Genomic DNA, 15,683 nt, shown 5'->3' on the forward strand with positions numbered 1-15,683 from the left:
TTGTTCCTCGGCGGCTCCTCTCTGTTTGCTTTGCCAGCGATCTTAACGCCGTCACCATCTGCACTACAAAGCACAAGTAAAGCCGCACGGCTTAATGCTTTTGCCATGTAACCTTCTGTGATTACATCAGTGGCTCTCAAGCTGCCGCCTCTCACCACGGCGATTGGAGAGCATTTTTTACACGACCGGCAGCAGCACCCAGAGTCGGAGTTGGGCAAACTTCGGGATGCCCCGTCCGGATGAGCCGGGGCACTTCCAGCCCGGGTCCCACATCGGAGAGCCCCGAGCCGCTTCGAGTCCCTCGCGCCCCCTGAAACCTCATTCACATGGTAACGTCGGGGCTTTATTTCTCTTCTCTTCTGAAGGCTTTGCGGCGGCCAACAAAAGCCCCCGCTCCGGGGATCGCCACAAAGGACGGGAAGGGGACATTGTGTGGGCCGCGCCGCAGCTGCGGCTCCCACAGCCCTGGCCCCCGCCGCAGGCCCCAGGCAAAAGCGCGGGTGGGCGCGGGCCCGGCTGGGGCCCGCACTTGGGATTCGCTGGGAAGTGGGTCAGCAGGGCGGGCGGAGGGCACGGCTGCGGGATGCCCGCAGCCAACGGGAGGGAGGGATGGAAGGGGCGGGAGCCGGGCTGCGGGAGAGGCGAGATCGCCTTCGGCCCCGTGACGAACACACCCGCGGGGCACACGGCCCCGCTCCGCCTCCCTCCGCGCGTGGGAAGCGGAGGGCCGGCAGCCCGCGGACAGCCCGCTCGCGAACCTCAGGTGGGGGCCGCTGATTGACAGCTCGGCCCTCCCCCTGACGTTTCCATTGGGTGCTGTTCGCGCCAATCAACGAGGTGCGCGGCGAGAGATTGGATGCTACCCGTCGGAGTTGTCCCGCCCCCTTAGGCACGGGCCAAAGGGGGAGGCGAGGGGGCGGGGCTTTCGGCCGGGGGGCGGGGCGGCGGGGGCGCGGGGGCTCAGCCCGGGAAGGCTTCGCGCGGTGGTGGCGGCGGCTGTAGCGGACGGCGGCGCGGGATGGGACGGAGCGCGGTGCCAGGTGGGTGCGGGGCTGCGTCGCCGCCGCGTCCCCCGGCCGTGGTCTGTAACCCGAGGGCTGTGCGGTGGGGCCGGCGCCGGCTTCGGGATGCGGTTGTGAGGTTCCCGGGCAGAACGCGCTTCGCGCGCTCAAGGCGGTTCGGATTTGCGGTCCGTGCGGGAATAGGAACGCGGCGTCGGGCTGCGCGTCTTTGTGCCGCTTTGGTCGGCGGCGGGAAAGGTGGGGAGAATTGGGACGCAGCGGGGAACTTGTGGGGACTTGGCATCCCGAGGGAGGAGGAGGTGGTTGTGCTTCGCTATCGTTGCGGGCTGGGCTCTTTATTTTGTCTTTGGAGCTTTTACGCGGGGAATCGAAAAGCATTGTGTTCGCGTGAGATAGCGGTGTTGTTCTGACTTGGCCTGAGCCAGTGATCCCGGGCAGCACAGTGCTGCTTGGAGGAGGGAATGAAGGCATGGATTAACATCACGGCTCTTATTCTCCAGCACGCTGCCCTGCTCCGCAGCCCGCATCTCGGCGGCGGGGACGTCCGGCTGATGCAGAGATGAGTGCCATAGAGGACTGTGCCCAAGTTGTAAACCTGTAAGGGTGAGGTGACAAGTCACGGAGCTCACAAACTTGAGGATTCAAAGGATTAAAGCTGTGGAAATGAGCTTTGTTAGGTGTTGCACTCAGCGCTAGCTTAGCCTTCATTTAAGGAGAAGACAAACGTGGAAGGACGGTCGCCTGCATACACTGAAATGAAGGCCCTAAGTCATTCTTGCTCTGCGAATGTGGCTTTCAAGTAGCTCCTGCAAGAAAGATGCTTTATCTGCAGCTGTTCATCCTGTATCAGGACCAAACTGTTCTGAGCAGTGTGGAAGTGACATGTATTTCCAGAAGCATTCTGGGATTGAGTTGTGTAGAGCAAACTCTTCTTACTGATTGCTGAAGGGTGACTTTGCTGGTGTTTTTTGGTGTTTGCATGACTTGTGGAACTGGGAGTGTAGTTACTAGGCAGTGAATGAAGAGGTTTTGTTCTATGTGAGATAATCGAGTCAGTCCTTTTTCTTTTCCCTTTCCAAAGCTCTTTCATTTGCATCATGAAGATTAGAGAACACTTCTTAATCGGTTGCTGAAACAATAGTTTTGATTATACACAATAGTTATGGAAGTTATGTGGTCTTTGCTAATATCTTTCTGTTTGTGGAAATAATAAAAAATGACTTTATTTCAGAATTAGAATTGCTTGTGTTTTAAGGAGACTTCCTTAGCAGGAGTGAGTTAACAAGCCTTCAAGTTTGATTTATATAGTTCAGCACATACTATTCTCTATAGTTAATAACAGCATATCTTGCTCTGTTTTTAGTGCATTCCCTATCTGTGTAACATACCTTAAATAAACAATGATGATGATTTTAGGAGCGCTAATACCAGCTTCTTATGCACTGGTTGTTCTTTGGTGACTACATTAGCTCAGATGTGTATGGTTTGCCCTTCAGTGAGAGGAAACATACCGTGCTTTTATATGAAACAGTAAGTGTCTGCAGGCAGTATTCCTTTGCAGAGGAAAGTGAAAGAAAAGCCACAGATGTGACAGATGATAGTAATGTTAGCTCAAAGCTTCTTGTATGCAGTGATTAGTAGGACAGTGTTTGTAAAAAGAACAAACCCCAGCAGATACTGAGGAGAATTACAGAAGAGCTATAGCAGATGAGCATTTAAGTCGCTATGTCAGTGTCACCTGGACAGTGGATTAGCTCTCTGTGCAAGCATTCCTGTTTTGTCTGAACTTTCTGCATAGACAGTTCAGTCTTGGTGGAAAGCAGAATTAATGGAGTAGTGAGGACTGCTGGAGAGAACTGCTTATCTTATTGTAAGTAGATGTAGTTCTTGGGGATGTGGTTTAATTGATGGGGTGACGGTTGGACTAGATGATCTTAAATGTCTTTTCTATTCTGAAAGGTTCTGTGATTCTGAGATGTGCAGTTAATATTCATTCTTTTGAGCCCTCCCACAGCATCATCTTCCAAAGCTCTTGAATGCTTATAAAGAGAAATGGGTGAAAAAGAAAACGTTCTGGTGAAGTCTGTTCTTGGGGACCTGTCTTTAGTTGTTGCATGCTTGCAGTACAGTCTTGTAACTGAATTTGAAATAGGTTGTGTAACACAGCACATCATGATCTCTTTCCTTCAAAGTTGTATCAATCTCTCACCTAGTTCCTGGGTGCCACCCGTAAGTTTTGGACTTCTTGTGATTGTTACTGGGAACTTGTTGATGGTACAGATGGAGAGGCAGTGTTTTCACCTGGCTTGAATCTTAGTTCTCTAATTCTAAAGTTATTCAGTATAAGGAAGGGCTGGGTTGGAAAGAAGTGTCTTCCAGTGTTAAATGCAGCTGCATATGGTGTTCAGAAGGTTCCTTTTCCAAGGGATACCTTGAGTAGTGACTGTTCAAAACTGCTTATTCTCTTCAGAGCAGAAATAGGAAGAGGTAGAGGGTATGGCTCTTCACCTATGTCAGATTTGTACAGAATTTTTGTAACATGAAAATCAATGTCTAAGAATTATGTAAAGGCATCTTGAACCTTGGCTCTGCAAGAGGACTGTTATACCAGACATGTTTTCTCCTGTTTAGAAGTGGTAATGATGAATTAATATGAAGTAAGACCAGGTTTATTTGTTCAGCATTAACCTGTCAGTGCTTTCCTTCACACTTACTGGTATTTAGATCCAGCTGTTGGGAAGCCAACCTGTTGTACGAGCCTCTGAAATGTTATGCCAGGGGGGTATTTACCTGGAGGAATAATGTGGTTTTTCACCCCTCTCAGATCTCAAGTAACTGAAATGCTTTTAGGTGCTGATTTCTTTTTGCTCCCGTAAAAGGAGAAACAAAATGTTTGAGAGGAAATAAAGCAATATGTGCATAGAAGCAGCTGATGATCAAAAGGGAAATCTTTGTGGTCATTTAAAGCAGTGACATCAGAGCTTATCTCGTTTAACTTCTTTATTTTTGTCAGGTGAAACTACTGGAGAATTTTTGTGAAGGCTTGTTAGTGTGGTAAGCATGTATTAAGACTTGTTTGTGTTTTTGAAGACAAATCCAGTTTCATTTGTGGTAGGGATTTACAGGGATCCTTAAACACTTTGCAAATCAGTTTTCCACTGAAATGTTTGACCGCTTAATTAACACTGTTTTCTGGGTCTGTGGTCAATTACTCTCTTTTTATTTATTTATTTATAATACAGTTCTCTATTTAGCAGAATTCTGGTTACTCATTTTCAAGACTTTGGAGCACTTTCTTACCTGCTTGCAGGCATGATAGGACCTGTTTGTTCTTTTATGGGTTTGATAGCCAAATGTGTTTGCAGGGATCAAGACTGGGGGACAGTGTGTGGTTCTTTTAAGTGTCTTTATGACCCATTGATTTTATTTTCAAGTTCCCACTGCTAATGTTACTGTTGAGTTATTTATCTTTTGTTTTAAAAGCAGAGAAGTTGAGTTACTCAGGTTGAACTTGATTGTGTTTGACTGTCTTCTGTGTTTAAAACAAAAACAAAATATGTTTCCCTAACATTTGCGCACTATTAAACAGATTGCATTTAAAATATGTTGATTCTCTATTAATCATTCATAATTTCAAGTTCTCTGATGAGAGATGGTTGTTCTATTGCTTTTTTTCATTGTTTATTGGAAGTGCTGGAAAGAACTGGCATGAAAACTTGAGTGCTGAGTAACAGAATTGACTAAGAATCAGTGAACATAGTAACATAGCTAAAATAAACATCTTGGATGTGGTCAGCATACAAATATTTTGGCTTTAGCTTTTGGATTAATCTTGCATTCTGTAAAAAGTTAGAGTTTTGTAGTAGTGTTCACAATGTGATGCAACCTTTGAAGTCCTGGTAAGTGACATAAAGTGAATACAGATATCCATAATAATTTGAATCTGCCCTAGGTTCATATTTTATGGTCATTATAATTGATATAAATAGGAGTAATCTGTCTGAGGCCGTCCTAACTTCCAATGAATCTGTCAGAAACAGCATTTTAGGTTGACTTAAATTCATTTTCTTTCCTGTCCTAGAGTAAAAATATGATTTGCAAATGTGGTGCACAAAATTATGGCCTGACTTATTTTTTCTCTAGTCTTGTAAATCAAAACTATTTCACTGTTCCTTTGGTATGACATTTTATTTTGCATCTCTGTTGCTGAACTTGGCACAACACAGAAACTATAAAATAATTTCTTGTGGTAAAACTCTGTCAAGCATCATTTATTTGCATAGCAGTATGCACAGATAAATTCACATTAGTGAAATATATTTATCACCATTAAGTTCAAATGTCACAGGTTTTCTTGGAGGCTTATGCAGGAGTTGTCTCCTCCTGTGCAGCTGCAAAAGCATAGTTTGTCAGTTGCAATGAGTGTGACTTATGTTCCAGGTGTGCTTTTTTGGTGTCTGAATATGCACTTTGTTTAGAATGCTGTATGTATTATGTTTTTTGTTTACACTCAGTCTTATGTCGCTTGACAAGACTTTGAAACTGGGAAGGAAAGTTTGTATTGTAAATAGTGAAAATGGTATTTCATGCATGATCTAAATGCAGTTGATAGATTTCTCCAACTTCTTGGCAACTGCTGCTAGTGGTTATAATTGTTCAGGCATTGGAAATTTTACGTGAGCTTGTTACTGGACGTTTTCAGGTAGGCGAGGAGTGGTGACATCTCTCTGATGTCATTTGGTGTGTTTTTTTTTCTTTTTTCTTGCAAATTTTTCTTGAAGGTTGTTCATCCAGCCTTTCTGAGGTTGTGTCATAATTTCAGGTATTCCACTATGAGCATGTGAAGCAGTTTCTTACGTTTATTATAGTTGTTGCTGAGCAGTTCACTACAGAAACAAGATGCTGGTTGGACTGGGGCTATGCTAGCAAGATGTAGAGGCTTCTTAATCTTTTGACGCATTTAGTTTGGATGAATGTGCTTCTAGGGGTGCACATGCTGCCCAAGTGGAGGCCCTCATCTTCTGGTGTTGTTTCTTTCTAGCTAACACAGTACTGCCCCGCTGTTAATGCGTTAGAGATTCTTGGTTCATGGAACGCTTTTGTCTGCTTGTTGGGAATTGGGTGATGTTGGATTTTCTTAGGGTGCTCAACTTTGTTACTTCTGCTCATATTTTTCAGTGTTTTTTTTCTTCAGTGTCTTGTTCTTTAGGTTGCAGAGTAAATAGATAAGAGTGTGCAGTAATATTATGGATTAAATAAGCGTGCTTACTTCCTGCTTTATGAAGCCTATCCAACAATCTTGTTGTTCTGATAGATTATGTAGACAGGTTATTGATGGCATGAACATACCAGCAGTGGAAATACAACATGACAACAACAGTTTCAGAGGCTGGAGTTTCCCAGACTGCTTACAAGATAGCACACACAGTATGTGTGTTGATGTGAGAGCCTGAAAGTCGGACATTTCTAAGCTGTGTCATGTTAGAAATGTCTCCTTGACGTTAACAGTGTCAGTGGAGTGCTTGTCTTCAGCAGGAGACCCTGCTTGCCTCTTGCATGACCTCAGTGGTGAAGCTCAGTGTTCTGGTATGATAGCACCTCACCAAAAAAGTGATTCTCAGTGCACAAGCAGTACTGGCCAGAAGATAAGATGATTTTCTTAAACGCTGTAGTTTCAGCTGTCTTTTATGTGCTGTGTATAAGGAGAAGGTCTCATTTATTTAAAGGCCAAGTATAGACAGACAAACTATTTTCTGTATGCTGTGGCTGGTAGATGCTTATGTGTCCATATCCTTGGGCTGATTAGATCATCAAAGCAGAACTGTGTGCTAATATAACAAAACTTAATCTGCCTGTAGTCTAAAAGGACAAAAATATTTCCTTTTATTGTCGGGAATTCATAGAAGCTGAAGCTGAACAAAGCACCACATCAGTGAAGACTTGTATAATCTCATCAGAAATGTTTTATGCAAGTCTGGCTGCTAATGCAAAAAGGACCTAATGTTAATTAAGACTGCGTGTGAAGGACAATGAGCATAAGTTAGGAATTACTGGAACTCTGCCATATTTACAGTAGAGAACAGAAGATAAACTGTAACCATCAGGACCCTCTTTCCCAGGCTAGTTAACCATTTGCCTGCTCATCACTTGCTGTAGGGGACTCTTTGTAGTGACTGGAATCTGGGGGTGCAATTTATTCTGTTCCTGGTTATTGTAATGGCCTGCAGGAGTTTGACTATTCTTTTATTTGAGCATTTCTAGTTAACACATATGGTTATAGTTGTTGTCTGCAGCTGTTGCTCACTCATCCTTCTCCAGTAGCTTTTTCTTGCAGCCTGGGACTGTGTTGCAGTGCCTTCATTTAAAGGTTGAAAAAGGCTAAACAGTCTTTTGTCTTCTGTTTCTGATGTCCTGTAAGGTAAGGAGACATCTTTGTGTTACGGTTGTGCAGCTGAACAGAGTCCTGGTAAAACAAGTGAACAGCATATAGCCCTTGTACCTAGAACTCCCTTTATCTAAAAAGGATAAACAAACAAACATTAAAAGAAAACCAAAATGAAGTCTGGTAAAGGTACAGATTCTATTCCGTATTCTCAAGATTTGGAAAATTAATTAGCATTATGATATGTAGTTTGCTCATAGTCTGAGCCTTCAGTTCTTTAGCTGTTGTATCCCAGAGTTCTTGTACGTCTCCATAGTGACAATCATTTTCTTAGTAATAAGCAATAGTTGGAGGACTTGTATTTGTGATGGGTAACAGACATAAAATATTCAAGTATATTAACTATATTCCAGCATGGATTTGATTTTATTTGACTTTGCTTTGGAATCCTGTGGTGGAAAAGGTCATTATTCCATAGTGTTGAGCAAAGCTGTTTGTGTGCCATGAACGCTATGTTTTCTTATCAGGGCAGCAGGCAACTCTGGAGATCCTTGTGCTATAAGACAAGGCCTGGGAGCTTGTTTTATTTAGGACTTTTAAACAGCCTTTGGAAACACTTTGAGAAGCTTTTCTGCATATCATTACATGTGAATGAAGAAATGAAGGGTTTAAACTTCTGAATCAGAATGGGAGCTTTAGTGAAAATTTGTCTGTCTTGTTTTCTTGTAGCAGTTACAGCTTGCTGCTGAGCTTCCTAGCAAATGCTAGGAACTTCTATCTGCATACGTTTATTGCAGATTTATTTCCTGGGAATGTACTCTTTCTTCTAAAGGCTGACTGCTGCTCTGAATGCTTAAACAGATGTAAACATGGAGGAGATAGCACATCACTTCAAATAAAGCCTGCATTTGATTATTTCAACTTCTGCACTGGATTTCAAGATGCTCACATGTATTTCTGTTTGTTTGCACATGGCTTGAATACTGAAATTCCTTCCAGCCTCCATGTGCCAACTTAAAGCCGGAATGGGGCTGTAGTTAACCCTAGGATAGATTTTAAGCAGGTTGTCTTGGTACAGCTTACTGTTAGTTCTAGGTTTTCTGTGTAGTAGAAGGACGTTTACCAGGCTGTGCTGAACAAACAGAACTGCAGATATACAGAAAGCATCATGCTTGCCCACTGTTCTTTCTACAGGAAGAAGCAAGCACGAGAGTTTCTTTCAGCATTCAGCACCTTGGTTTTTTATTTCTGTGGTGGAGATGTCTCCTTTGGCCCAGACACCTTGTATCTCTGGGAGCTCTCCATTCCACAGATCCTACCTGTCTTGATCATCTCTGCTGAAGCAATTGCTTTACATTTATAGCAAGTAAAGAGTTGGAGACTTGAAGCATTGCCTTAATATTGTGGCTTTCTGAAATGCACAGAAGTAAGTCTTTAAGAAGTATTTAGTGTTTCTACTACTTTCTCCATCCCTTAATCTGAAATGACTTCAGGAGCAGTTAAATAACCGCCTTTGAAGGGCAAGTTCTGGTGGTTTGGTTTGTCCTTCTGCCCATGGCAGCAGCAGCTGAAAGCTGCCAGTTTAATCTTTTCTCCTTTGTCCTATATTTTAAGATGAATCTGCTAACACTTTTTGGTGCGTGGCACTTCCTCATTTGGATTTTCTGTTCCCCTTCCTCATGCTGCAGATTCTCTCCTAAGCATTTCTTCTGATTTCTTCTGAATTCTTCTTTTACTTCCCTCTCAGTCATTCTTTTATAACCTAGTATTTCCCTTCAGAAAGAACTGCTTTGTGGTGAACTTCTGTTTCATGCCATTTCTGGTAAAAACCCACAACCCTCAGATGCTTTTTGTGTTTTTAAAGAGTGAAATGCTTGGAGATTTTGAAAAAGCACAACAAGCACAACACAGCAAACCCTTCTCTCCCCTGCAACCATCATCGCAAAAGAAACTTAAAATGGGGGAAAGTAGATGTAAGACTTCAAATGCATTGCCAGATGTAAACCCTTCTTTCTTCTTCTGAGCAAACTGCTTACTATCAGATATCTTTAAACCACAGAATGTTGTTTTTGGCAGGGACATCAGAAAGAGTATTCTCTCTTCTAAACAGTTGTTGTTTGGAAAACAAGCATATGTCTGGCATCATCGTGGATCTTTAAATGAGGGAAAAGTGATTTTATTTTCAAAATGTAGTAAAACAGTGTTTTCAGTGGAATCAAATGTTAAATGGTTTTTGGAAGCTTAAATGTAATGGTGTGTCATTACAGTTGATTGTTGAGGTTGAAACAACAAGCGCAGCTACGCCTTGAGCTGCTCAGTGTTAATCATAGCCTAGCAAGGTTTTTATTCAGCCAAGTTACAGGGCTCCAGAGAAGCACACAGCCGAAAACAAGGCATCTTTTTGTAACTTTTCCAAGCTGAAATTAAATGTTGAGGCTCAGATGTAAATGGACAGCTTATTTATTTGTAAGTAACTATAAAGATAGCTTAAGAACCTTCGGCTTTAAATGTATAATTTGGGCATCTCTCTTCTTATTTGTCTTCCATTAGAACTATTGCTGTTAATGAAACAATAGAAGATGGAGTGACCAACAAATGAAGGCTTTTCACTGTGTAGCCTGCCATCCCTTAAGTACACAAAGCTTACTTCAAAGTTAATTTTATGCTTTGTTACAGGTGAATATAAATACAATGTATAGCAGTTCCAGATACCCAAAGAAGATAGTTTAGGCTTATTAAATTACAGGGAGAAGGTAAGGACGGAGAAAAATAATATGCTTTAGCACTGAGTGGGGAACATTAGGGAGATTAAACTGTGAGGGCTGGAAATATGAGTGTTGAACATGGAGGAGGAAAACCAGGCAATGTAATGGATGCTTATTTAAGTGATCATATTCTGTTTAAGATGTTCCAACTCCCTGTTCTTTAAAACTAAAATATATGCGGAAAACTTTGAAACTAAAACTTGGTTGAAATACAGGCCTTGAAGGAACAGTGTTCTTTTGTTAGAAGTGTGTTTTTAAGTCTTCTAATGAACAAAACATAAATGTTACTGCAGGAAAAATAAGATTTCTAGAAATACTTAAAATCTATTATGGATTAGTTTGCATGATATTACTAGTGCCTCATAAAAAATCTTCCTTTGCTTGTTTCTTCAGGTGTACATTATAGTGTTGATTTTCTGTGTTCTAAGCTTGCAGGACTTGCTGATTTAAATGCAGTTCTTAGAGAGTGTTAAAAGAAGAAAAGAATTAGCTTGATCAGAGTGAGAAAATTGCATGTTATGGTTTTTCTGGAGGCATGAAACAACTTTTTCTGAGTTTCTGAGTAGAAAAATGTGTGACCTATTGAACAGCTGGTCCTTAAGGATGAATGAGTTGCAGGTGCCATATCTGTCTCTGCTTTCCCTTTTGTATTCGCCTCCCACAAAAAAATAAAATAAAAAAAGAAACCAGCAACACAACCCAAAACAACAAAGGGTATTATTTAACCATTTTGTGTAAAATTGAGATGTATAGCAATTTTATCCAAGAATGGTTACTGATACTGTAATGGCTTAGAAGAAAGTGAAGATCACTTCCTTATGAATGCGTAGTCTCTGCCAAAGAGATCATTTGTAGTCAAAAGGAGACTTCATGTATCAGTCACCTGATTGAGTAGTAGTTTTCACCCATGCTTATTTATTTTTAATAGCTTTTGTTGCTAATGCATGAATAAATAGCTCCAGAGCTGTTTGTTCTTGAAGTTGATAGTGCATTATCACTTCCAGCTGTTAAATCAATGTCCTCATCTCAGAAAGAGGCAGCAAAGTTGTGAAGGGCCATGAAATCTGGCAATGTCTTTTGTGTAGTCTTGCATACTTTTGCTTGAAGTCTGGCTAATAGCTTTTAATTGCTTATTTGCTTTATTTATTTATTTATTTATTTTACAGAATTGTAACTTGTACAAGATTACCATTGGTGGATCTCTGCTAGTGGGTGGTGGGCTCTTTGTTCTACTTGTTATGCCCTTCTCTAAGCAGAAAAACTATTTCTGTAGCAGCAAGATTATATCTAGAAGGTTCTAGTGATCCAAGCTGTAAACTCTTAAACCTCAATCTTTAGTGAACCACTTCAGGACAAGGATTATTGTATGGATACTGGTTACTGTTATTCTAACTCTTTATTGGGAAGATTTATAACTTTATTTGGTTCCAATTTTTGTTGTTGTTGTTGTAAGGGACATAAATAATTATCCTGATAATGTACCACTCTTAAACAGAAGCCTTTCTGGAGTGCAGGGCATCTCTGCACTGTTGGTTTTCTTGAAAAATTGTAGCCTATGGGATCAGGTGATACTTTAAAGAGCTCTTTCATGAAGAACCATTAAATAAAAAGATTCTATACCTACTCAGCCTGCTTGAATTAATTGTGCTTAACACAGAATTTCCAGAAATTTTGTATTTTTCTGTAACAACTTGTTTCTGCGCTGCTCCTCTGCCAACCCCAAGCAGCTGTGAGTGACATGGGGAAGCACTGTGTCACAGCTGTGCTTCTCAGTCTCTGTCCTGTGGGCTGGGGAGCTGGAGCCCTGAAGCATTGTGTGCTCCTGTGTGGAGACGGGAAGACTTAGATCTGAACCTGTGCCAGATTCGCTGTTGTCCTCTCCCATCTCCTTCCTGTTCTTCAGCAGAGTGGCCAGTAATAACCAAAAGACCTGATTGCTTCCATTCTCAAGCATGAGCCATGCCCTAATTTTGGAGCTTTCTCCACCAGGCATGGCATCGTGTTAGGAGAAGGTGGTTGGAGTAGTCAGCATGGATTTACCAAGAGGAAATGATGCTTGACCAATCTGGTAGCTTTATGTTGTTCTGGGGTTGGCTGGGTCAACCAGGGGAGAGTAGTGCATGCTGAGTACCTTGACTTCAGCAAGGCTTTTGGGACTGTCCACTATATCCTCATAGGTAAGCATAGGAGATGTGGGATAGGTGAGTGGACAGTGAAGTGGACTGTGAACTGGCTGACTGGAAGTAATCAATATATGCCTAGATGCTCTTCTGTGTAACCCCTTCTGTATAACCTACTCTAGGGAACCTGCTTTAGCTGAGGAGTTGGACTAGATGATTTCTGGTCCCTTTCAACCCTTACAATTCTCTTTAACTTGTGAAAACAACATATGCTATTTGTGACTTTCAGACCTCTTCAGCAGAGGAGTGCAGTGGGGTCATTGAAAATATAGTTGAAATGGATATTTTTTTGTTTGTTGGAAGACTGGAGAAGGGCGATAGGCAAGAGTCTGGGTGAGAGAATGATGGCGTACCTGCAGTCACATTAATATGAATTGCTAAGGGAGATCTGGAGTATACATATAAAATATCATACATGCTAAGAAATAGAGCTCTCTTTAGTATATTAGACTTAGTTATCAGATCTAGATTTTTTTCATTGTATCAAAATTTCTTCATGGAAATTGCTTTTGTAAGGTACTGCTTTTGAGGGCAGCTGGTTGTTTCTCCAAAAGAGAAATGTGCCCCAATAGAAAACACTGACTGTGGTGGTTTTTAAATATTTTTTAATAGAAGCATTCTGACTATTCTGGTCTTTGTTTAGTATGGACTTTAGTGATAAATGCATGTATAAAGTTTTTGTAGATACCTATTTCAACCTCTGAATGTTTTTTCTATATATTTCCATCCTAACACTTTAACAGGAGCTATGAGAACTGTATTGGAAGGCAAAGTGTAGCGATTACCCCAGTGGTATATTCTGACAGTAAGTTTTAGATCAAGACGCAGTGGATTACTGTGTGGAAAGATATAAAGTTATCAGGTTGTATTTTTTTTTCCCTTTTGGCATTCTGAAGCCTTCTAAACTTCATATATCACTCTTAGTGTTCTTTAGTGTTTTTAGGTGTTTCTTTTTACAGGTATATGTGTGGTATTTTTGACAATATTTTTTCAGTGGGTCTTGCTTCTGTTATTCTTCTACTTTTCTCTAATGTTATAAAGCAGTCAGCTATAAACCACATCACCTTCTACTACTTATGGAGTAATCTGAACTGAACAATTTCTTAACTGTGGTTGTTGCAATGGGCAGCTCCCTTATTTGCTTTCAGTGTTGCCTGTTGGCTATCTGAATGTTCTTAGTATTGCTCGTGTCACCTTATCCACTGCTTTTTTTTTTTTCCGTGAAACATTTAACTTGAAGGCCTGTATCTGTGTCCCCTGGAGCCTTGGGTGAATATCTTCAGTGATTTCATGGTCTTTTTTTTTTTTTCCTGGCTGGGATGCTTAAACATGTGTGGAGCCTATCTGTATTTCTCAGTGATTGGAGAATCTTTTCTGTTTGGATCTAAGATGAGTGAAAGACCTATACCTGCCTTGTGGTTGATACTGGTGTGTTAAGGGACCTAGAAGACAGTTGTATCTGTGGCATGATGTTATTTTTGGGTCTGGCTTTGTTTGCAGTGAGGATTCAGTGCGGCTGTCCAAGGAGAGTGTTGGCCTGGGCAAACCTGTAAACACTGAGGTGTCAAAGAGGTAACATTTGGGGACTGGTCAGTGCTAACATGGTTCTTTCCTGTCAGAATGCCTAACAAACCTGTTACTGCCTGGCTTGTGGCCTTAGCAGGCTGTCTTTTCTAGACAGCGAAATCATAGAAAATCAAGAATTTAATCACACACGAATTCCACAAGATGTTCATGCTTTTGCTAGCTCTAGCTTCTGATCCACACACACCTTCTGTCTAATATAGTCAAGCAATAAGTATTTTTCCCATATTCCAATGAGTGACAATGAATAAGAGAGAGATACTGGATACAGGTTGAGTATTTTTACTTCATTGTATGCTTCAAAGCAAAACTCCAAGAGCCTAAACTCATTCAGGAGGAACTGATGGCAGTGGATGCACTAGATGCTGCAACAAAATCTACCATCAAAGCAATTCTCATGAAGGAAGGGAGCTATCCTTAGAGAGCTCAGGAGTGGACCCATAACCCTACACACTCCAAGGACAGCATGCATTTTAAGTCTGCATCTCTAGATGTCTTCAGAGGCTTGGTGTTTGGACAGCATCAACTATATCTTCAGGTAATGACTGCCTGGAAAACATGAGCTGCTGTGTCTTCCTTGGTGCTGCAGCTGTCACGTCTGAGTTGAAGACTGAGATCTAGCTGAGACCCACTCTAAAGATGAGAGGCTTTGTAGTTGTCTTTATCAATCTCATGAAAACTGCTGAGTATGGGTAGCTAAGAAGTCACTTGGTTCTGAGTAATAGTTTTTATTGCTCTTTTGTAGAAAAGCCCCCATCCCGTGTAGAAATATTTCACTCACACCACTTGTTGACGGTTCTGCTCTTCAGACACCCCAGAAGCTCTTTGGGTTTTCCAGATTACTTCTGTAGAGCTTCAGTGGTTTGCAAGGTTTTAGTTGTATGCTTTTGAGTGCAAGTATTTATAAAGGTAAATCAGTACTGAAATTTTTAAACACTTCCTTTTCTGTGTGTGTCTGTAATAAGATAACAGCTGCTGTTTTAATTCAAACTACAGTAGTAAGCTGTAGATGTCCATGTATGAAACCATGTTTTAAAAACCCTCCCCTGCCCATCCTACAAAGCAGACTTCACCGTAAAATCCTTTTTTCACCATTTTGATGATGACCTACTGTTGGAATACTTTTAATCCTCAATCTGTATAAAAGTTATGTTTTGCATTAAATCCTTTTCCTCTGTGGATTTCTGAGGTAATCCTCTGTATGCCATATAGCTTGTTCTTTAAATTGTTTGCATACTAAGAGTTCTGTGTAGAAAGTTTTAAAACATTGATTTTAAACACAATTCAGCTGCGCATATATTTCTGTTCAGAACTCAACGTTTATATTTTGTATCTCTAAAGTTGCATCCTGAAACTGTTGAATACTTGCTGTAATTTGATCAGTTGTTGAACGTAAATGTACCCGGCAGAGGAGTCACTGATGTACCAGACAACGTGTGCGTTTTTTTTCTTTAAAGTACTTCTGTTGAGGCTTCTTTCCTTTTGGAGATCTTATGGAGAAGAGTATCCATTCAAAAGGAAGTGTGTATATTTGGTTTTGCTAGGAGATTTGGACTGCTAATGGCGTATTGAAATGTATTTTCCTTTATCTCATACTGCATGCATCTGCAGTATATTTTTCATCATAGTTATCTGTCTTAAATATAGAACACATAAGGAGAAAGTCCATATTTTCTCGTGTTCCATTCCTGTGTTCTTTGCCTTGTCTGTTTTTTTGTTTGTTTAATATTTTAGTTAAAATAAATCAGAA

The 15,683-nt window shown here is 41.2% G+C and overlaps 1 protein-coding gene across 2 annotated transcripts in view; it reads left to right on the forward strand.

The window, feature by feature from the left end:
- The first annotated feature begins 990 nt into the window (after positions 1 to 990).
- Positions 991 to 15,683, forward strand: part of WASF3 (WASP family member 3) — a 61,670-nt gene continuing 46,977 nt past the window's right edge. For both annotated transcript variants that reach the window (XM_065730139.1, XM_065730137.1), the window contains exon 1: positions 991 to 1,040. The gene's annotated coding sequence lies outside the window, so the exon portion shown is untranslated. The remainder of the gene's footprint in view (positions 1,041 to 15,683) is intronic.

The sequence above is a fragment of the Cyrtonyx montezumae genome, unplaced genomic scaffold (genome assembly GCF_038088225.1).
Source record: "Cyrtonyx montezumae isolate F1298 unplaced genomic scaffold, pur_monq_1.0 scaffold_12, whole genome shotgun sequence".
Lineage (NCBI taxonomy): Eukaryota > Metazoa > Chordata > Aves > Galliformes > Odontophoridae > Cyrtonyx > Cyrtonyx montezumae.